Raw genomic sequence first — 23,997 nt, 5'->3', positions numbered from 1 at the left:
ATCGCCCTGGGGTAGGAGACGTTTGGAGCAATAACAAATTAGACATTGAAATAAGACAACTCAATTGCACAGCAGACAAATTGCAGAAGCCGGGCAGTGCTCATTAATTCTAACTATGGGCTCCTCAGCTGCATTGATCATGTCCTCTATTTATTGCTGTAAACTGTGAAAGCAAGAATGATATGATATGAAGATGGCATTGCCTTTCTCTTTCCAGCTAATGCCAGGTCACCACTGAATATTTATATTAAATACAGCACACTGTATGTACGTGATGTTTACCACATGTGAGCAGATATATTTATCCTAGCCACAAGCCAGCACACTGTGAAATCACTTACATGTGATTTTCCCTTTCACATCCTTTCTAATCGAGTTGGAGAGGTGTAAACAATAAGGGTGGAGCCCAGAAGATGCTTTGCCCAAACATGTCCGCTATCATCAGATCTGAGAGGAGAGTAATGAATGCAGGCGAAGGGCTGATAACAAGTAAGTGGAACGCAGCACAGTCAGCCTTCACAAACTTAATATAAAGTTATGAGTATATCAAGATGTGGCTGGCGCCTGAGTCCAACAAGGGAGAAGTCAATGATCATTCAGTGCTGATGACAGCAATCAGAAAGCAAGCTCTCCCTGGCTGCTGTGGGCTTTGGGTAATAGTAGTGGAGTACATATCTAACTACCAGAGGGAACAAGAGACCTGGCAAACTTAATAACTCACAATCCACCATTAGGCTCTATAAAAACAAAGTTCTGTGCCCAAACCTTAGGTGCTTAGAGAAAAGCTGTTAGAAAACCCAAGGGGGCCGGGCAGTAAACCGAGAAGCTGCAACCATAACAACTACACATACAGAGGTGTAACATACTTTAACCACTGCAGTAATACAAACCAAAAACACAGGAAAATAAAGGATATAGAATGTCTAAATCATGATATGTGACATTACTAATTCCAGTGATGGTTGTTTGTACCATACTTGCACAGTCTAAGAATGGTATCAGTGATGGTCTTTTTGTTCAGTGGTTCCATCAGACACGCTACACATAACATAATGACATGTTAGCTTCACCTTTACTGGAGGAAGTGGGAGTTCCAGCAAAAGCAAAAAAACACGACTCAAACCAACTAAGTTATCCTACTCATGCTGTGTGGTCTCAACTTGCATGGTAACATGAGCTATGAGGACTGGACTTCTTGGTCGCTAGATGTTCTCAACAGGGCTAATGTAAGCGTAGCCAGTCACTGTATATTGTGTATGAAAAACTAAATTATTCTTCTCTTAAAGATCCTGCGATGGACTTTTGGTATGTGTTGATTTTGGCGATCCCTGTGGAAGTTTTATCTCTGAGATGATCTTGGTCTTTACATGTGTAAGTAATGTTTTATAACAGTAAATGTCACCATGTTTTTATTCACAGCCACATTTACAGAGCTGGGCACATGTTTGCTAATCTATAAGTTGTTGATTATCATCATTACTGTTTTTTTAGTAACTTTTAACATGGACATTAATTTGAAAAAAATATTGTCAAAACCTTTAATTTGCATGAAATTTGTTTCCCTTTACTGCTTTCATTTGCCATGGAGAAAAGAGAATTTGTAAAAGATTATTAAACATACCACTGACTGACAAAGATCATGTACTGAGTTTAACCACAGTCAGTTTGTTTACCTAAGAAAGAAGAAGGATCCAAACCCTTGAGCCCAAAAAACTTGAGTAAGCGCATATAGTCTTTAGATTTAAAGTAATCTTTGGATCTGTACAGATGTGATGAATTGAGATTAAATCTTTACTGGACCTTGATCATGGGCAACCCCTCCATTGCAGGTGTCGAAGAGTCATACTTCCAACAGGTTTTAATGTTAATGTTAACTTGTGTTAATTTTGAACAGAATTAACTGATTTCCTGTTATTGGAGTAAGAGTATTTGCTAATGGATGGATGTTAATGGTTTATGGATTAAATTCCTGTTTAAGTGTGCCCACCTCTGCATATTTATCAATCGTTGTGAATCTTTGCAGTGAAAAAATAAAACCAGCTGTAACTTTATATGTGTTACAGCTGTGACTATGGTAGTGGTTTCAGGCATCAAAATTAACTATATAGTCAATCCCATGCTGATAATCGTGTTTGCTTTTATATGCCATAATGAGGCATCAGTTTCAATTTCAGTCTGTTTTATAACGAGCTAAGATCTCCTCATAGGAGCTTTAAATACAGAATATATTAACCTTTGAGTGTAGAGGATGTATAGGTATTGAGAGTCATCTCCCACAAAAATATGCTTACAAATGTTTATGAACTCAAATGTAAGTAGCTTTCTTTTTAGATGTATTCTTACCTAATCAGTAATTTCATTCAACTGTTTTCAGCTGAATATTTTCTGGAAAACGCAAAATGTCAGTAATAATTATTCATTACAAAAAGTTATGACAAGTAAAGTAGGTCAAAGTCTGTAAACTGAAGTATGATTACAGCACACAGTAAGGATAATACTGTGCTCTTTACTTTTGTTATCCCTATTAAATGAGTTTGGCTAACCTGAGGGTTTGTGTAAGACCTGTAAAACTGTGTCTCTTATTTTATCTGACTTCTCTTTAATCAAGTCACTTTATTTTTCCCAAATCAGAAATTTACTTTGTGAGAGAGATGTTAGTGTTGATAACGGGAATGAAGGCCAAATGTGAAAAGTTGAAATAAGTTTGGCAATAATGATGTCCCATCATGATAGAAAAACGTTGTTAAAATAAAAAATGATAGTGTAATGACAAAATATATAATATAGTATAATGAACACGTTCATTGAACACACTCACGTGTTGCTGAACAGTGGACTGAATGGTAGTGATGTGTCATGATCAAAAGCTGGGGCTCTGAGAGCCGATGCTTTATAGTGAATCGGAAGAGCCGGCTCGCATCGAGAGAGAACCAGCTCCCAGTTTTTCCTTTTGCTGCTTAGCTCTCACAGTGCTCAGCCCCAGCTCTGCTCACAGCAGAACTTTGTTTGGATTGTTCAGCATGGCGGCCATGCAGCCAATCACATGTGAGGATATAGGATACAGGTGATGGAGGGGAGGCTGTGTATCGTGGCTACATCTGTTCCTTCCGAGATAGTCTAACCCTAACCCTTATCCTAACCCTAATCATAGCCCTAACCCTAATCCTTAACCCTAACCCTAACCCTAGTCTTAACCCTAACCCTAACCCTAGTCTTAACCCTAACCCTAATCATATCCCTAACCCTTATCATAACCCTAACCCTAATCATAACCCTAACCCTAATCATTACCCTAACCTTAATCCTAATCCTAACCCTAATCATAACCCTAACCCTTATCATAACCCTAACCCTAATCCTATCCCTAATCCTAATCATAACCCTAACCCTAATCTTAACTCTTACCCTAACCCTAATCTTAACCCTAACCCTAATCTTAACCCTAACCCTAACCCTAATCCTAATCATAACCCTAACCCTAACCCTTAACCCTAACCCTAACCCAAGTCTTAACCCTAACCCTAACCCTAATCTTAACCCTAACCCTAATCATAACCCTAATCATAACCCTAACCCTAACCCTTATCATAACCCTAACCCTATTCCTAACCCTAACCCTAATCATAACCCTAACCCCAACCCTAATCATAACCCTAACCCTTAGTGATATGTCATGATCAAAAGCTGGGGCTCTGAGAGCCGATGCTTTATAGTGAATCAGAACAGCTGGCTTGCATCGAGAGAGAACCGGTTCCCATTTTTTCCCCTGCTCCTTAGCTCTCACAGTGCTCAGCCCCAGCTCTGCTCACAGCAGAACTTTGTTTTGATTGTTTAGCATGGCGGCCATCCGGCCAATCACATGTGAAGTTATAGGATATAGGTGATGAAAGGGAGGCTGTGTATTGTGGCCACATCTGTTCCTTCAAAATAATCTTAAAAATGATACAAATCTATATTCAATTAATGAAATGTGTTCCTCTGATTTAATCACAATGAGAAAATAAATTCTAGAAATGCGAAGAACAAAATCTCCAGTCTTCCAGCTCAATATTATGATTTGAAGAACCTGTGAGGATGGTTTCAGAACTGAACTCAGCATTTACTAAAAACCCATGTTGGCTCATCATGTCTTTAAGCATGCAGACACCATCCATACTCTACAGGAAGCACTTTTGGGAGTTAAACACAGGGAGCTGGAGCACTCAGACATGTGCTGTACAGATGTGGACATGTCTGTGGTGCAGTTAGAAAGACTCCTGGGTTGCTTGGATTTCCGTAATGGTTCGTTTTTCTGACCCTTGCTGTAGATGTAGGAGCCAGATAGAGGAAAAAAATATAGAGATAGAGAAAGAAATGGGTTGAAATAGAGAGAATAAGATAGAAGTGAGAGGGAGGACCACCTCTGGGGGATTGGACTGTCAGGGAAGAGAAGACGGGGAGAGAGGTGAGCAGGGAGAAGTTAATGACTAGTATAGTGAAGAGGAGGGAATACCAGGAGAGTCGGCTCTGGATCCATGCCATACAGCAGCATAAAGTCTCTCTTCTAATCCCACAAGCAGATGTGAAATCTTATTATTTTTCTTTTTTTTGATGGGGAGATTGACTAGATAATAAGCACCATCTAAAATAGGTACAGTGATATTTTCCTCACAGGAGGACTGTCATTTTCAGTCAGTAAAACTTCCACTAATAAGAATATTTTTCATTAGAGCTCCTGCTTTACAGTTTGAACTTTACATTTATTAAATATTCTTAAAAAAACTAATTTTTGAATATTCTCTGGTATAGGTCTTAAAGTTGGCTTACTCTTCTCACACAAACCATCACTGCATCACTAGCTCTACTACATCAGTCATGGAAAGGGTCAGTGTAAGTCTCTGGGAATAGCATAGTTGCTTGTTGGATTTTTCTAGTGAGATGCTTCTACAGGCTATCAGGTTTTCTAAGATACATATATCTAAAAAGAAACTGAACCATATGTGAAATTGTTTATAAGTTCATTAACAACTTGAATCAATGTTTTTTGCGGGATAATGAAAATGAATGGGTGATTATGCTAATTAAAATCGCCCTCTGCTTTACGATACGTCATGATCCCTCAGTCGGGACTCTGATTAAAATAACCACCCAATCACTAAACATCATCCCACTTATAACCGGCTATCAGCCAAAGACATAAGAAAGTTAATTTACAGATTATTTTATAGATTTACAAATGATTTACAGATAGACCCTCTGATTCCATGATCAACAACATTTCCATGGAAACAGACTCTTATCAGCTTTCCTTCTGGGACAAATTCACATTAAATAATAATAATAATAAAATGTAATATCTAAACTTACAAAAAAATGTATTGCCTCCTCAAGAACTGTGGAGTACTATTACCTAACCTTTATTTTCTTAAGAAATTATAATTCAGACCATTAACTAAAGGTTTTCTTAAGAATTCCTACATTATTTGTTTGTCTCCCACTGGCTCAAGCCCCCCTGCCTTTCTCTCTCTGTGTATTTTTGTTTATTCTTTCATCATTAACAAATACATGTTGTCTTTTTGCTCAACAAAGAAAGAAACATGGTAACTGGTGATTACTTACGGATTTACCCACTAATGTGAACACTCTAAATGCAACACAGAAGCACATATAGAATAATAATCACTTTGGTAATTATCAGCTCTGAGAATATAAACCATTCACTGCTGCATTGTGAAAGTCTACTACATATTGGTCTGCTATGGCAAACAATGATCAGTGGTGTGGAAGGGTGGTAAGTATTAACGGTTGCAGAAGTGCCCTGATGATTTTAATTTTTTTAGCTATGCAATTGTCACATTAGTGGAGATAGTTTGTGCATACATCCTTTAATACCCTGAGGTGCAAACTGTTCAGCTGGAGTTTAGCTGCTCACGGCCATCTTAAATGAGGAATGCAAATAATGCTAACAAGCTGATACCGTGAGGCTGTAAATTACTGGAATAACCTTTTGCCTCAGACTGCAGGCCACATGCTCTGTCCATGGTCCTGAAATGCTTTGCTATTGAAAGACAGCAGGTGGAAACTTGTTTAGTAAAGGCTGATTTCTACGTCGCCCCTATACAAAGCAAGGGCTGACGCGGACATGAACACCACATACTTGTGGGTTGATGTGTCCGTGTCACGCAGCAATTCTCCACCGAAACTCTTGAGGGCAGCGTGGTCTCTCTGATAGCCGGTCGCCTGCTTCCAGCCCCGCTACGATCTCTGTTTACTTTTCCACAGGGATTCAGAGCGTGTTATGTTAATCTACAGCTGATACATGTTGCTGTTTATCATACAGACATGATAACATGGAAGAATAGAGAGGAGGAGATGAAATACACGGCCGATGTGCGGCCGATGTGCGCGAATCCCGGTAGTTCTGTAAATGTGGGAAATATAATGCCGCTGAGCGGACCAATCACAGGGCTAGCGGTCCATGTCGATTCTATGTGTAGTTGCATTTTGGAGGAGGTTCACGTCAGCTTCATGCGTAGGCCTCTGCGTAGGTACAGGAGCTGTATGGACCTCCGTAAAAGTAAGATAAGATAAGATACTCCTTTTATTCATCCCACAACAGGGAAATTCATGGAGTTACAGCAGCAAACAAGAAGGTGTAAAGTACAAGAATTTCAACAAGAATATATAGAAAAAAAAATGTCCATCAGAGACGACAGCTTGGCCATAATTCTCCTGTCAGCCACCACCTCCACATGGTCCAGGACTGAGCTGGCCTTCTTCACCAGTTAGTTCAGTCTTGCTCTCCTGTATCCTGTCCGCCACAGCAGGTGAAATCCTTCCAAGAATGGTGGTGTTCGTGTCCGGCGTTAGCTCTGTTAGCATGATGCTACTCTGCCAGTACTCCCTCTGGTGCTGGGTTAGCTTGTCCACCTCATCGTAGATAGATCTTACATCCCCCATAACGGTGGGTGGAAGGACAGGTCGATGTCATCTTTTTTGGCTTGCACCTCAGTACAGCACTTCATCCTTGCCTCCTTCTCCTCAGCTCGCAGGGAAACATCGGGCCTAGCATCGTTTTAGCATCGACATGCTACGGGCTGCTAACAGCTGATCTTGTATGTAAGCAATGCGACCATGGTTACACCTAGGATCTCTGGACATAAACAGGAACAAAGAATAGTATAAATCAGCCTTAGTGTTCTCTCTGCAATGAGGTAGGAGCAGGCATGGAAAAGTAACAATCAATGGGCAGATGTTTGCTAAAACAGTTCATAGGGACTTTATTTAAACATGATTAAACATAACTCATAGTAACTACATGTGGATATTTGAGCAGCACTTTGGATGTACAGATCCAAAGTTTCCTACATTTGACAAGTAGTACAGCATGTCAAAGAGTGTTGTTTTTTTTATTCAAATGCTTGTAAAATCACCATTAATATCAAAAATGTTCTGCCCTCAAGGGAGCATCCTTTAGGATCCAAGCTGCATGCAAGCCAGAATAACGAAATCCCCCTTGTTTTGGTGAACGCATATAGTCCATGAAATCATATCTGAGCCAAACATTCTTAGACAAACAATCTAGAGATCTTAGAGTAAATCAGCTGATCAGTTTAAAAAAGAAAAAAGAATCAGTGAATAAGCAGATCACTGCATCCATAATGCATGTGATGCATGTATTGCTGCGGTGTTCTGTCTAAACTGAAGTGATGCTCAATTTATTTCAGACATCATTTATGAGTATTGACCATATGCATTCTGCCTATTACAATATTTAAATTGAATGAGCATTTGAATATGTGGAAGGTGAAAAATTCATAGGAGAGTACAGAGAGGTAAAATTATCCAAAGTCAAAAGGAACTTATGTGATTTGACACATTTTATAATGAATCACCATGTTACCCTCATATACACAACTACTGTGCAGCCCCACTCACCTTACTGTAATAAACAATTGTATTTTTTTTTTTACTTTTTTGGGGTTGAAATTAAAAAAGCAAATGATATATGAATATATGAATTTCATGTAAATGGGAGTCTTTCACTTTTACGTTTAGCAGAATCTGTACATGGTATCTGACTAATGAACTCATAAGATGAGAAGTAAGACAGGGAGGAACAACAAAACAGTAATGAAGTACATTAGTCTGAAGACCTTTTCCTCTACACAATGTTTCACTTTGGGAAATCCAATCTGTAACCTAACCAAGTTGAGTTTTCTGCTTCACTGGCGTGAACAGGCCTGGCCGCTCACCTGCAGTGTAATTAAAGCTAAACAAACTCCATCAATCAGCTGCCATTACCACGGAGGAGAAGGTAGAGGGGAGGGGAGGGAAGAGAAAAAGGAAATGATGGTGGAAGGGAGGAAAGAGAGGAAACGAGGGATGTAGAATGAGGGCTGTTAAAAGGAGGAATAGAGAGAGGGGGGACAAAAGAAGAAGGCGATAGGGGAGATGGAGTTGGAGGCGGAAGCTAGGACAAAGGAAACAAAACAATCTGGCCGAATCAGGTTTGGAGTGGTGGGAAGTGAGCAGAGTGATTACAGCAACTAGACTGACTCACCCAGAGAGAGGGCCCCAGGGAGAACGCACACACATTCACACATTCACACATACACACACACACACACACACACACACACACACACACACACACACACACACACACACGCACACATGCCCACCCACTTTACCAACAATGGCCTATTCTGCTGATCTGACCAAATGAATGCTTATGTTTCAGGTTATTTTAATAAGGAAAAAAATAGTTCAAGAATTCTTATTAGGAATATAACTCACGCATAAACTCTGTTTCTTTAAAAAACAAACAACTGATCAGAAGTATCCAATGTTTGAGTGCTGCAGACTTTATATCAGACCTTATGCATATCCATACTGTAGGAACACACTCACGCACTAAGTTATTGTTTATTTTTTTGTGTTTAATATTTTGCTGTCACCCCCTCCTTTGCTGCATCTGCTGGTTATATGATGGGGGTAAGTCAGTCACTAACTCTGTCAGTGGTCCAGGCCTTTTTTCTTTCTCTGAAGTGTCAAAGCATTGTCTGTGCTCAGGTGCTCCTCAGTTTATCTTCTGCCTCTACTTAGCACCCTGCTGATAGATGCTATCTGCGCTGTTATTACCCCTCTAGTAAAAAACAACACTTCTCTCTTCCTGTTTCACGCTGTCAGGCATTACTTCTCTGCAGTGTTTTATTTTGTCTTTACTGATCAACAGACGGCAATGACTCAAATTCGCCAGAATAAACAACGTTGGAGGGAGGCTTCTGTATTGTATATGATAGTATATACTGTATATATGTATAAGAGTTGTATATGTGAAAAGTAAGTTGTAGCAATACTCAAAAAGACTAAAAAGAAAAATAAATAAACAACTTACTCAACATTTATATAACCCACTAACATGAATATAAAATAGACAAAAAATGTGTCAAAATCAAACACACATATGTGTTTACTTGCATATTAAATGAACAGCTATTATCATTTCCAAAAATATATTTAGAATGAAAGATATCCTGTAAGATATGTAAAATGTAAGTAATGTGGTCAAATTCAACTAACACGGTTATGAACAAACTCCAGTCATCACATTTTGATAATCTTATGTAGTAGGATGGGATGTTGAGATTAAAACTATCAGTAACTTTTTTCTGTTAAATAAATTCTTATGAGCTGTTGATAGTGTACAATAAGACTAACCTTGACACTTAATTTAGACTGATATTTCTGTCAAAATGTCATAATTGGGGTGCTGGTACAGCTCAGTTGCTAGAGCAGGTGGCCCATATTCAGAGGCTATTACTTGGCACGTATAGGCTGCTGGTTCAACTCAAGCGATTGCCCTTTGATGCATGTCTACCCCACTCTCTTGACCCACATTGCCTTTTTCACCTCAGCTGTCTTGTCTAACACAAGCAAAAAGTCAAAGTAAATCATAAAAAACAAAGTTCTTAATTTTTTTTACATTGATGAATTAAAGAAGCTGTGAGGCGTTTTGACTTCTTTTTAAATAGTCTCACTATTATACTGATGCCTTTCATAATGAACAGGATTTATACTAGTGTGTGAATGTCACTCTTGTTTGGAACTAAAGAGTCTAAATGTGTGCATGTGTACCTTATTCTGTGATTTATTGGGACACTGGAGCACATATCATGACGCCGGGGCTGTTATGTGGACATTCAACTGGTACATCTAGTCACTTTTGTTGGCTAACAAACAATTATACATCAGGGTTTACAAAGTTTCGTCATTGTGGCGTTACAGTTTATCATATTTCATTGATAAAAATCAATACATACCTCACCACTGCATGAAAAGTTTTCTCGAACAAAGAAAAGTAGTATCAAAAAGAATTTATTTACTTCCATAACAAAAGCATGCTTTGGCAAGAGCCACATCTTTATGACAGTCGGTGATAGTGCTCATGGGAAATGTAGTCTTTATCTCAGTTTTGTCCACAGTAAAACATAAAAGTTCCCACCAGTGCCTTTAAACTGATTTAATACAACACAAGTGATACAAACAGATTTTTCAATGGAAAGCAAAAGCTTTAAAAATCAAAGCCAAACTATGTGAATGCTTTGATATCAGAAGCATTAAATAACAAAATATGCTTTACCTGTGTAGAGCTTTCCAGATGGGACAATTTACTCTTTAAACTTAAGTACTTTCTGCCTCAAAAGACCCCAAGGTCTGCGCTCTCCGGCCTTTTGCCGCTCCCATTCAGCAGGTAAACAAGATGACTTCTCTCAGACTGGTGCTGGTGGTGTTGAAGAGGTGGGTGTGAGGATGGATGCTATGTTTGGACCGGGAACAAGCCTAGCTCGTCAGGACAGTGACGCTAGCATTCTGCACCGTGTGACAGTTAGCCGTGACAGTTTGCTGTAATGACCTGAGCTCCCGCGCTCTCGGCAGGGTGAAGCTTTTTGGGGGCAGGAGCGAGCAATCGAGCGAGCAGGGAGGGGAGGTGAAGTGTGGAGGCTGTGGGTGAGGCATACAAGGGGGACAGATGCCAGCTGAAACTGTGGGAGGGGAACGAGTTTCTCTGCAGCCCTCAGGCAGCTAACACTCCAACTACATTACTGTCATAAAGGAGTCCATTCTGGCCAAACATTGGCCCGTCACCCACTTTGACTCCCTGCTGTCTGTTCAGTCAGCCAGTGACAGCAGTTAAACAGCTTCTTCTTGAGGCGCTTTTCAGACTTTAATGTGGCAACTTTTAACTCAAACTTAAAATCCAGATCATGGAGCCCTAATATGTATTTTGGTGTGTTTTCACGATTCCTGACTGCTTCTGAAAAAATGGTGTTGACACATTTTTATTGATCAAGAACAAAGGAAAGAAAGATGAGCAGCATTTCCATAAAACAATACATTAAGATGATGCATTTCTGCTTCAAGCACTCAGCATAAGGTTTGTGGTGTGGCAGCAGCCGACGCAGAGTGACAGAGAAACAAAGTGAGAGGAGGGGAGGGGAATGGTTGAACACGAAAAAGAGCACAGAGACCCAGCAAGCAAGAGAGGAAACGGCAAGAAAATGGGAGAGAGGAATCAATGGCGGAGTGCCTGATAGATGCTGTCTACCGGGTCATTATCGGCCATTGTGTGTCTTTGGCATGGGATAGCAGAAAATGTGACAGATAATTAGGAGGTGGTGATTTAAAGGGAGAAAAGCAAGCCTTGGCTACAGGCAACACAGACCATGGACAGAACAAATAAGTCAATAGAATAAACAAAGCCAGCGTGCTCTGTGTACATATGCAGCACTAACTCAACAGCACAGCATGGCCATGTCAAATCACGGTGGGCTCCACAGCCTTGTGAGTCACCTTTGAATATGCATGCACTACTTATCAGTTACAAGCTACTGGGATTGCACATAATAAACCATTCCACTGGTGTGTGTAAATGCCTTGCATTTATAAAAGCTTATGAGCTGTTTTATGAATTCACAAAGGTAAATGTAACATTTCCTTACTTTTCTAATGGGGATAACATAGATCAGATTGTTGTGCTGGTTATTCACCTGCTATGTTTATCAGCCTTCTTCCACAGCCTTGGAACAGAAGTTTTCCAATATTCATAATAGACCGGCATACACAGTGGAATACATTTGTAAACCAAAACAGAGTGCAAATATTGTTTGAGGCAGGAATGGTTGACTGCCTGTCATTTGAGATCAACCTCTTCCATATCTGGCTCAGTGCAGGTTTGGGATGTTTGTCTGTCTATCTGCTTATCTGTCTGTGTGACTGGGTGTCTGTTTGCCTCCATGTCTGTCTGTCTCTCCGTCTGGGTTTCTCTATCCAGAAAGACCTGGCACATTGCCTGCCCTCTGCCACATGATTAGCCTGGAAGCGGCTGGGGTGAAATTGATTTGAAGTGGCCTCAAAGCATATGAAAGATTGATGCTTCGCATCAACTGCAGCCACTTGAATAGTCCCTTCCCTCCTCTCGAATGTCCCTCTTGTCCCTGTTCAGCTCCAAACCTTCTGATTTTAACCAAGGAAAAACAAAACTGAAACAAAGATGTATATTTATATTCAGCTTAACTTTAGCAGACAAGGTTAGATCCAGAACAAAACAAACGATACATTTTACCGTTAAACGATATGAATTTGTTGTCACTTAAAAGGGTGAACTTGAAGATAAGATGTCTGGAAAAAAATAAAGTTACATTTTTGGGAACTGCTTAAGCAAATAATTGAAATATGAATGTATCATAATTATGATAAGAATATAAACTTGTTGAACACAGGAGGCGTCCAAGAAATATGGACGGGCCAAAAGCTGCAATTCCTCTGGCGGCCACTTGTGGGCCAAAACAGCATTGAACCCTTATTACGCCCCATTTAAAGTTCCCAACTCAACAGCACAAAAGATTGCAAAAAATAAAGCCTTGTCTCCACTGACTGACCTTCCAGAAAATCCTTGTCTCCACTGACTGACCTTCCAGAAAATCAGTGGTCCAGTTTTTCTTTTTTAATGGGTCAAATTCTAGTTTTATTTCATTATCTTAGAACTAATCAGGAAGTATGCTACACTCAACTTTTGTTCTTTGACTTTGAATACTTTCAATGCCCAGTGCCTGTCCCCTGCTGCACTCTCACCAGAGACACAGGCAAGCTAGCAGTTATTCACCATCCACAGTCCTCTTAGGGCCTGATCTACTAAGATCCCAAATATCAAGTGCTAATTTGCGTGTGCAAACTAAGACATTGCATGTGCTATTTCTGGGCGTGTTGTGGGTGATCTACAATGACTGCGTGCGCAATTGATAACAAGTGCAAAAGTGTTGCGGACTCCCCTATTTTAATGAGGATTTTGCATGTGCTATCAGCTGTCACCATGGAGAGTTTGAGAGAGCAGAGTGACCTGAAACGAAAAATGAAGTTTGAACGCATCTACTCTACTCCAAAACGCAATCGGTGTTTTGATGGCGTTTAGAGAGCAATTTGATCAGGCTAAGTCTGCCTCTCTTGCTCTTGTTACTTAATTGGGAAGTCAATCGCAGTTTTGAAACAACCAGGGCCAGAAAAGTTAGGCATCACTTTGATGAAGACAGTCACCTCACTGACGCAGAGAGCAACTTTCGGGTGAATGTTTTTAATGCATGTCTTGATATCACCATCCAGCAACTGTCCCAAAGATTCACCAGCTTAAATGGAACTGTGAACATGTTTGAGGCAAATCACCCCAACACTGCTGCAAGCACCAGATGAGGAGTTACACCATGCTGCCTGGCGGCTTAGTGAGCACTACAGTCGGGACATTGCCCCCAGCTTCGCTGGCAAGCTGCTTTATTTTAGAACCTCTTTCAGGGACCAGATACCAAAGCAAAAGTCTGTTGCGGATCTGGCAAAAATGCTCATTGTCAACCACCCAGCAGTAACTTGTGCATTGAGGGAGGTTTGCACTGCCCTGCTTTTATTTTTGGCTCTTCCTGTCACCATTGCAACTCATTCTCCAAGTTAAAACTACTCAAAAACCCCTTGAGGAGCACAGTGGGACAGGAGAGATTGAGTAGACTTGCCATCTTGTCCATTGAGAATGACAGAGCAAAAAAATTGGACATACAGCGCATTGTGGAAAAGTCCGCGGAGCATAACGCTCATCGTATGCCCTTCAAATAGTGATGAGTAGGCCGAGTACTTCATATTGATTTTTTGTTTGTATGTGAAGATGTGGGCTGCTGTGCCAATTTTATTAAACTTTATATTTGTTGATACAGTGACCTACTGTGCTCTCATTAGTTGAAAAAGTTAAAGTGGGTGTCAGAATGATGCGGTCGCTATCCGTGGTGCTGAACTGCTTTGAATTTGAGTTGTTTTATTATTAGCTTGATGTTTTTGTTGTTATCTTGGTTTGTCAGACTTCATGTCTGTTTGATTGACTTCAAAATGACATAACCGTGTGTAAAAAATGTAGTAATGCTTCTAAGCCCCGCTGTTGCGGGCATATGTATGTTGTAAAGTGATGTTATTTTGAGCTTTACAGATAGATTTACGTTAAATGGATAGCAAGTGGTATTTTGCTCATTTGAAAGACGCAATCCTCGGTGCACCCGGTTAGTACATCTGCTTTGCGTGCGCTATCAAGTTGGCACGTGTTTTTATACACGCAAACCTTTAGTAGATCGCGTCCTTAGTGTTTTAAAATATATATAACATGTACTTATACAACTCCTGTCAGATACAGAGAGCCGTTACACACAATTTTGTAGGAATCATGAGAATAAACTAGCTCAATCAGCAGCTAAGGGTTTAGCCACAGTTGGAAACCAAATACAGTAATTTCTGGCTTTAGAAAATGAACATTGTGGCGGCCAGATGTCATGTCAAGGCTTCATGTATAGTCATTAAAGCATTGGTTGACATTAAATTGGTTCTGTTGATTATTTATACAGTCCATGGCTGAAAATCGATATTTCTCTGAGAAATGTACTCTACTTACATTCTATATGTAGTATCTCCTGAACTTCAAGGATGAGGTTCTTTCGTGGCCTACTTTGTGTTAATGTTTTCAGTTTCACTGATGACAGGGTGCTCGCAGTAGGAGTACTAGGTAAAAAGTATCTGCAAACCTGCAGTATGCTGCAAATTCCATTCCAAATTCCAGTCATAGCCGACTTGTTTTGCACCTGAGAAGACGAACTGAGCTCTGTATATAGCCCAGGCTTTGATCATTTTGACACTTGAATTGGAGGAACTTCACCCACACAGACCTTTTCAACATCATCAGCCACCTTTTATACATATTAGGTGTATGCTCAATGGCCAATAGACGCGCTAATTCTGTGGTATTATTTCAGCTGTTGCAGTGATAAATATATATTTTAGACAGAAAATCTCTACAAGCGCTTTTGAAAATGAAGGTCTGTCTTTATGCTGATTACCTCTGTTAAGCTATCTGAAGGCAGCAGTTATTTGTTGGTATATGATTGATGTTTCATCTCTAATTTAGTAAAGTGAATAATGGGTTGCACAACCAGCACCAGGCATTCAAATGTGGTGCTCCTTTTCACATCAACCTGTTGGGATATAATTCAGAAAAGGGAAGCACATTTATGACGATAAAATTCCAAAAATAAATAGTGATTCAATCAGCATCAACACGACACAAACATGTTACACTAACCCATTAGAGAGCCTCCATTCAAAAACAATTTTTCCTGTTCTTTTTGTGTGTCCCATTGCTGATCTTTCTTTATCCTCTTTCCAAACAGTCAGGCAAAAGTAGCACCTGAAGCTTCACATTTATAACTGCAGTAAATGTAAACCTACAGGTGGCTACAAAGAACGAGAACAAGAAAGTGTTGTTCAGAATTATGGGTCTATAAGACTGTGTTAAATTCGTTTCCTTCTATTCTGTCCTTTATTCTCTTAAAAGCCCACATAAGGTTTACATGTAAATAAAATAATAACTGAAATATTTTTTATTTTATCTTTTTGTGATGATAACACTGGTACAATGATGTAGACAGAGATGTTTCAATGCACATGGAAACAGAGGAGCATTGTCTTCACACATATTTCAAAAATAAAAGCAAAGCAGGAGGAGATTGTGGAGAGGCTGCCGGCCAGTCACCACCATGGCAGCACACATCGACAGATGCTCCCATTCATTCCTTTCACTCCCGGCTTAATGTCTGCCCGCAAATAAATAAGAACATTTAGCCATGTCTCAGTCACTCTGGGCCTTTGCAGTAACTTATTGCCAACCCCCAGATGGGCTATGGAGCTGTAGAGTTGAAAGATGAGAGAGGGGGAGGGGAATAGGTGTAATTTATCACCCTGCTCAGTTAATGAATGATAGCATCATGTCAGCTGGTGTGTTGTCCCTAATTCCAGAGTATCTGTTTAAGTGTTTGGGATGTCTATGCTGTCAAGTCGCCACTTCCCATGCTATTTTTTCAATCCCATAAAGCTGCTGGATTCCCCTCTGCTTCGATTAAAAAGTTAGAATGATAAAGTTGATGTTAGTTTTATTAGCCTCATATAAAATAGGTCTTCAAAGAAGGCATTCAGGAGACTGCTTCATTCTCATTTCAGCACACACAAACATGTTGGCATTCTGGGAATCTTTGTCAGAGATGTCTAGCTTATCTCAGTGTGATTGTTGCATTAGGAAAAATCACAAATTCTCGCTTTACAACAATGCAATCAGAGCCACTTAAAAGTGACATTTCAGTCCAGGCCCCAATCTTTTCCTCAATCATCTCACCCTGAATATACCAATCAGCATGCCGAGGTTCAGTTCCAACTAATGGGACTCAGTCCAATTATCACCAAGGGAATTTGACTTGGAAATGGAAAAAAGAAAAAGGAAAAAAAAAGAAAGAAACAAATAACAACAAATGCTGGTTATTTTTGCCGAGGACACTGATTGTACCAATTTTTGGAATGTAACGACGGCTGTCAAAACTCAAATAAGAGCCTGCAAATAGAAGCAGTTAGTCAGTTTTGTTGGAGCATTTGAGGAGCACTTTGCTGTGACACTTAGCACTGTCTCCCCATTAGCCAAAGAAATGCCCTTCACTGGAACTTTGAAGATAATTAAACACATAATGGATATCACTGTCACTCTCCGACTTGTTTGCTCATTTGTCTGAGTGAGACTGCTGCAATTGAGACCCTATTAAAAGGGAATGAATCGCCTGGTTACTAAGTCATTTCACCATCTAGGAAAGACGTGTGTGTCTGTGTGTCTGACTATCGTGTAATAAGTGGCTCTCTGGATCATGAATAATTGATTCCGTTCCTCCTTCACCAGTCATTGTTTGGACAACTTGCTAAAATGCCCATTTGATTTGACAAGACTAAACAATGGAGTGTGAGCCTTTATCACTCATTGTCTAAAATATCTCACTATAAAGCCTGCAATCACAATTTTGCCCTCTTCCCACTTCTCGCTCTCTGTCCATCAGGATTTACAAATTTCCTCCTCCTGCATTTCCTCAAAGTCTCTCATGCTTTAGCTTTCTTTCTTTCTTTGGTATTTTTTTTTCCATGTGTGTGTTCTAACCATCAGTCGCTCTCATTTCCTACACCTCTCTCTGTGTCTTTGTTCTGCACCTATAGAACGCCAGGGACTGTCAAGGCCTTAATGTGGGAGTTTATTTATGTGCTGCCCACACTGTTTGCATTCCCATATTGCTCCACAGATGTTCTCTCCTCAGGGAAAGAGGCAGCCGGGTTGGGCCATCTCAATCCTGTTTTCACGGACAAACATCAGAGTTATTTCCTTTTTATAAGACAGTGTTTCTCACGGGCAAATAGATTAAACAAATCCGCAGGTCATCCTGTAACGAGAAAGTGTTTGTTGTGTCTACATCACAGTGTAAATAAAAGTGTGCAAAATGCACTCCTGCACATTTTGTATGTACTACTGCAGTGTTTTTTATGACTGCAGTGCTCATTTTCAACATGTAACGGAGAAGAAAAGGCCATGTGCACAATGAAAGCCAACCTGTAAAACTTTACTACTGCCATTATGTGCACTTAAACCAAGGAAAGGGCTGCGGCTCAGTGTTTAACACAAGGAAGTTTATTCCTGTTAAGAAAATGCAGCCGGTGGATGCTCTTCATTGGTTTTCAGACACAGTCTTACAAATAATACCAATTATTTATAAGATGGCAATGTACTCAATGGGTTTAATATACCAGGGCATTTCAGATGACAATAGGTGAGTTGTTACAGTTAGTTTTTAAGTAAATAAAAAATTATTTGCATATATATATATATATATATATATATATATATATATATATATATATGGCAAGCCTGAATATATTGAATGAAACTCGATATATATGGAAAGAAGTCTGAATATATGGAATGAAACTCGATATATATGGAATGAAGTTTGAATATATTGAATGAAACTCGATATATATGGAATGAAGTCTGAATATATTGAATGAAACTCGATATATATGGAATGAAGTTTGAATATATTGAATGAAACTCGATATATATGGAATGAAAGTCTGAATATATTGAATGAAACTCGATATATATGGAACGAAGTTTGAATATATTGAATGAAATTCGATATATATGGAATGAAGTCTGAATATATTGAATGAAACTTGATATATATGGAATGAAGTCGGAATATATTGAATGAAACTTGATATATATGGAATGAAGTCTGATATTGAATGAAACTCGATATATATGGAATGCAGTTTGAATATATTGAATGAAAGCTAAAATAAGTTATCTGAAAACACCACTTATAATCGTATTGTGTCATTGTAATCAAAGAGAACTGTTAGATGATGCACGCAGGTATGAGCACTACCTGTTAGCATTGAACAGGGTGCTATATTATCACAAGTCATAACAAAAGTTAGTTAGCGAGCCATATATATATATATATATATATATATATATATATATATATATATATATATATATATATATATATATATTAAAGTGTTGCATCTGAATTTTTTTTTCTATTTATTTCAATCAAACATGTTCTAATTTTTAATTTTCACACATCTTTTGTCTCTCAACATCAAGTGGCAACCTCCAGCTACAAGAATTGAAGCCAATGCGGGAGTGTTAAAACTGCAGTTTCTCGAGTGTCCGCTTGAGGCTGGCTCTGGAAGTACTGGAAACCAAATATGCACAAATTTTAAAAAGCCGATCTTTATGGTGTAAATAAACACGTTTACAACCTGGTACAAGATATGAGTAGGGTCTGGATAGCTCAGATTTTTTTCATTACTTGGCAGTTTCGAAGATATTAAGTCTACAAGTTTTGCATCATGAGAGGCACAGCCTACTTAATTGACAGGTGGGAACACTGTAGCTGTTGGTGAGGAAGGTAAAGGCCCACCTCTTTACCTCACACTAGCTCGAAAGAAGTAAGGTTGAGTTCAGCATTTCCAATACGGCTCCCAGTGACGATTGGCTTCATAACAGCGCCTCATAAACATAAGGGTGACGTCACGCATACTACGTCTATTAATTATATAGTGTATGGTTAACATTAAGGAAGCAAGGTTTATGACCTGAACCGAAGTCAGTCAGTAGGGGGAGCTCCCAATAATTATACCCTCAAATAAGTTATGCAGCAACTCCTGCATGCAACTCCAGCTGCACTGATTTAACATTTGATATTTGTCATTTTCACAATCACTTGACAAATGCATCCTCCCTACGTGGGGGTCTGTTAAAGATGCACGATTTCCAATCAGTCTCTCTGCTCTGCCATTGTCACCACTGCCTCATATAAGTGCCACACTTTCAGCCTCACTACTCCCTTAAAATCCACCTGTAGGCTCTGACTATATATCTCATCACTCCTTAAAATAACTGCTTGTAAAAATAAATAAATGCCAAACACATGTTCTGCTGCTGCAGTAAAACATTTCAGATCACTAAAATGTGAGTTGACTGACTGAAATGAATTTACTGATGACAAGATGCAATTCAACCATTTCTGATTTTATAAAATATTTCATGTCTAAAGTAGTTTAACATTTGTTACAGCTGTTGCTCCTCTGTTTGTATTCTTAAAATCTTTATTCTTATATAAAGTCTTTCCCCACTTTGTCTTTGTTTTACATGTAACATCCATTGCATAGCCAATCCCTCCCATCTGCTGCCTTTCTTGTCACTTCCATCCATTTACCTTGATGTGGCTGCTGGGTCTTGGGAGGCTATCTCAAGCATTTCAATCTTCACCTCTTCATCACTTTCATCTTACCTTTGTACCCAACCCCCACCTCTGCCACACAATCCCTGGTCTTGGCCCTCCTCGCTTGGAGGAACATTGTGGGTTGGCATGGCCTCCATGCGGCTGAGTGATTATTGTAATTCATACACTTTAATTAGCTGCACAAACCATTAGCCACAATTAGGCTATTACAGAACGTTTTGTGGCAGGAGCCAGCTCCAAGATTGGCTTTATCTGCTGGAGGGGGAGAAGGGAAGATGCAGAGAAAGGAGCAGGACTATAAAAATGTATTTCACTAAATGTTGTTTGTGGTATTATACTGCAGGAAGTTGCTTCAGCATGTTTTAAAAGTGAAGATATGTCAAGAGGAAAAGAACTTCAGGCAGTTCCTAACAATAACTTAAAAGAACAGCAGATTTATTATCTTATTTCTGCTTAAGCTCAACAGGAATCATTATTTTGAGATGTCAATCTGTTGAACAGAAATGTTCAAGCAATCACTAATCTACAATGATAACTGACAAATGCACTGACGCAGTTTGAATCTTCTATCGTTCTTTATATAATGCAGTCTTTGTTTGATTGACAAAGTTCCTGTCACGACATGTGCGCCCGCACATTATCTCAGTCACGAGGCTGTTAGTATGATTCACTTCATCATTTGTGTCACATTTGTGCCTGAAATGGCAGGCTGAGTTGCATTGTAAGACCTCTGAAACCTTTAGAGCACGCTTGACATATCAAGTTGATCCCTCACACAGTATTACCAAGTATATACATCACCCACATGACAGTTAACAGTAAATGGATGAGTGGATGAAGGACTGTGTCAGAAAATAAGGATTGTACTACTGATTTTATGTACAATAATAAGGAAGAGGACAATAAAGAATAGTGTTTAATTGGATCTAGGTGAAGTTGAAAATAAAGTGGGTGTTTAAGTTCATTTTCCAAAACATTATCCCAGAAATTCACATCTGCTGTAGTGATGTTTGAAAAAATATTTTGACCTCTTGGCTGTCTCATTTTCCTTATGCCTCTTTGGGCACTTGCAGGGCATGAGCTTGACCGTGATCATGACAACCTCACCTAAGCATCCAATTCTTTTCAGAGTATGCACCCATGCTTGCCCTGTACATTGACTTTTTATGTTATCATTAGGGCACATTGCGATTGCTGTAAGTGAAGGCACAAAGGTTGCACTGATGGCTAATAGACCTAATGCCACCAATAAGCTCTGCCATGCGAGAGGAAGCAGCCCTTCAGCGCTGACAGTATGGCTCAGTGCCCTCACATTGGATCTATACGTCTGAAAATGGCAGAAACCCTCGGGGACCAAATAACACCAATCTGCTTTTACAGTAGAGCCTCACAACATTACAAACAGTCTAAATGGTGCTAAATCTATACAAAGTGTGTCAAAATAAATGCTATTTTTGTATTTCACTCTAAAATAAAGGACAGATTTTTGGCAAAAAACAACAGAACATTTTTTTTTAGTTTTTCGGCCCCAGGAAAATCACACGCTGACTTTGTTTGATTTCCTTTTAAGGAAACAAAAATATAACAAATCATCAGATGTTTGAGTTTAAACCTCACATGGGAATTATTTTGACATATTTAAATGAGTCTCTCCATTATGACTGTTCCTATATGGTCCCTTGCTCTGCAGATAGATGTCAAGTTTATTTGTGACAAGTGCTGTGATTTGTGGAGCCAACATGGTGTTGTAAGATGGTCATATGCATTTGACAGTCAACTCATCCATCATTCACACTCATTAGTGTTTACATACACATTTCCACCACACACATGCATGCAGTAAATATTCATGCACGCCACATGATAATCTGAGGTTTCATTCAAGTTAAGTAGAATCTAGCATATGCATCACAAACAGATGAGAGCCTTTGTAGGGACTTTGTTAATGTTTGTCCAGCCTCTGGCAGAGTGTCTTTCCGTATCAAAACTGTTGGGCTTTCTATGAGCCTTCAGCAAAAAGTGACTCCATCTTGCCCCGTTCTCACATGGCTACATTGCAATTGTCTGCTCCACTGAAGCCTGTTGCCGTGTGGGAAAGGTCTGCTCTTTCATGGACACACACAAACACTCACACACTCACACATGCACTTATACACACACTTTTGCATCTGGCTGATTCACTTTGCTGAAGCCCACAGACCCCCGACTGCATGATTTATCTAAGCCAGCGAGTCGCACCATTCAGGGTGTTGCAAACTCACTCCAGCTCCCCCAACTCTCCAGTCTATAATGGTTTAGACTCCTTGCTAAGACATTAGCAGCAAGGCTTTTACTTTGGGATTTTTCCTTTTAAATCCATTAAGTGTTAACAAAATTGAATAATAGCTGATATTCTTATCAAGACTGACCTCAGTTCTGTCAAAGAGATTCAACACTAAAGCCTTTAAGATAATAGGCTGAAATGGATAGAATGTTGAGAGGAAGCTATAACCAGTAAAGCTGTTTTGATCAGTGTTTGATGCTGCTGGTGTGATCCATGTTCTCCACTTTTCAAGATGTAGATGTGACACACACCAGGCTGATAGCATTAAGGCTGACTGTCACTGTGCATTGGCTCTAATCATGGCACACTGACAGAAAACATACGTAGTTGTCTAAGGAGGACTAACATATCTCTGCAGGTGCAATCCATAGACTGCATGAACATGGATGTAGTCTCTGTGTCGTCACATGCTGGTTTCTAAAGAGATGTTTTGAAGCCCAAAGATGGTGGTCGCTTTACTGTAAATGCTGACTCAAACTTACCTTAGGTTTCTTCAGAATCCAGCAAAGAGGTGAAGTCTAGGCCTTAAACTGGCTGCCTGGAAAACAGCCAGAACTCCATCACCTGTCAGTCAAATCAGCCACGCCGTAAAAATTACCCTACAGAGACAAGGAAAACACCATTGTATCAGACTGTAAACATGTTTAATCCTGCTATAAAATCGACATTTTGATAAACAGTTCTATCGGGGTGTCCTTGGCTCCCTTATTATTTACAGTTAATGTTAGCTTACCCGTCTTTATGCTTCCTTTCAAGGTGACGGTAGAAGTCTGATGTGGTCCTAGCAGTTTCTGTAAGCTGTGCAGAATTTGCAAACTTTTAAGTGTTTTTGTTTGCTTGTCAATTTACAGATCTACAGACAAGTTTACGGATGTCTCCCACCCTGGGCATACACACAGCCTCTCCTCTGGTCGCCTCCATCCACTCCATCCACTCCTGCTATTGGGCGAGGGACGTGTCACTCGGATCATAACAACGGTAAAACATAAAATAATGAATGAATTGAAGTTATTGGTTGTTTTAGAAAGGGGTGTTTTCCTTCTAATCACAGAGATGATGTTGACAAATAGCCTCAGTGTTGGTCTTCACCAGTCTTGATTTAAAATCTGCAGTCCGCTGAGTCTGAGGCCAAGACAAGACCGAGAAGAAGTGCTTACCATTCCAAGAAGAGACCAAGACCTTTAGAAAATGGTCTCAAGACCAGGTTTGAGGCCAAGACTGACTTTGAGTACTATAACACTTATATGTGCTCCAGTATCTCAATAAATGTCCAAAAAAAGGAAAAGCCCTGGTTGTAGAGTTTCTCCATTTAAAATAATACTTCAACAAATAACACACATCTTTTTTCTAATCCTGCTCGAGTATCAGCCATGAGGATAAAACATAAAATTGTACAAAGAAAATTATCTTAAAAACAAAAAGTCCGCCTACTTGCAAACTTAATTTTCATCGCCAAACTTTACCAGTGAAGTTCTGAACATAGACAACTCCAGG

The 23,997-nt window shown here is 39.5% G+C and overlaps 1 long non-coding RNA gene across 1 annotated transcript; it reads left to right on the top strand.

Annotated features, from left to right (window-relative positions):
• Positions 1-282: 282 nt before the first annotated feature.
• Positions 283-23,760, top strand: LOC117819284. The gene is made up of 3 exons (XR_004632503.1): positions 283-489; positions 23,355-23,481; positions 23,528-23,760. It is a non-coding gene; the product is annotated as an uncharacterized LOC117819284 (long non-coding RNA).
• The last annotated feature ends 237 nt before the right edge of the window (positions 23,761-23,997 follow it).

This window comes from Notolabrus celidotus, chromosome 1 (genome assembly GCF_009762535.1).
Source record: "Notolabrus celidotus isolate fNotCel1 chromosome 1, fNotCel1.pri, whole genome shotgun sequence".
In the NCBI taxonomy this organism is placed as follows: Eukaryota; Metazoa; Chordata; class Actinopteri; order Labriformes; family Labridae; genus Notolabrus; species Notolabrus celidotus.
The sequence above is the reverse complement of the archived record's forward strand: the minus strand, read 5'-3'. Positions and strand labels throughout refer to the sequence as shown.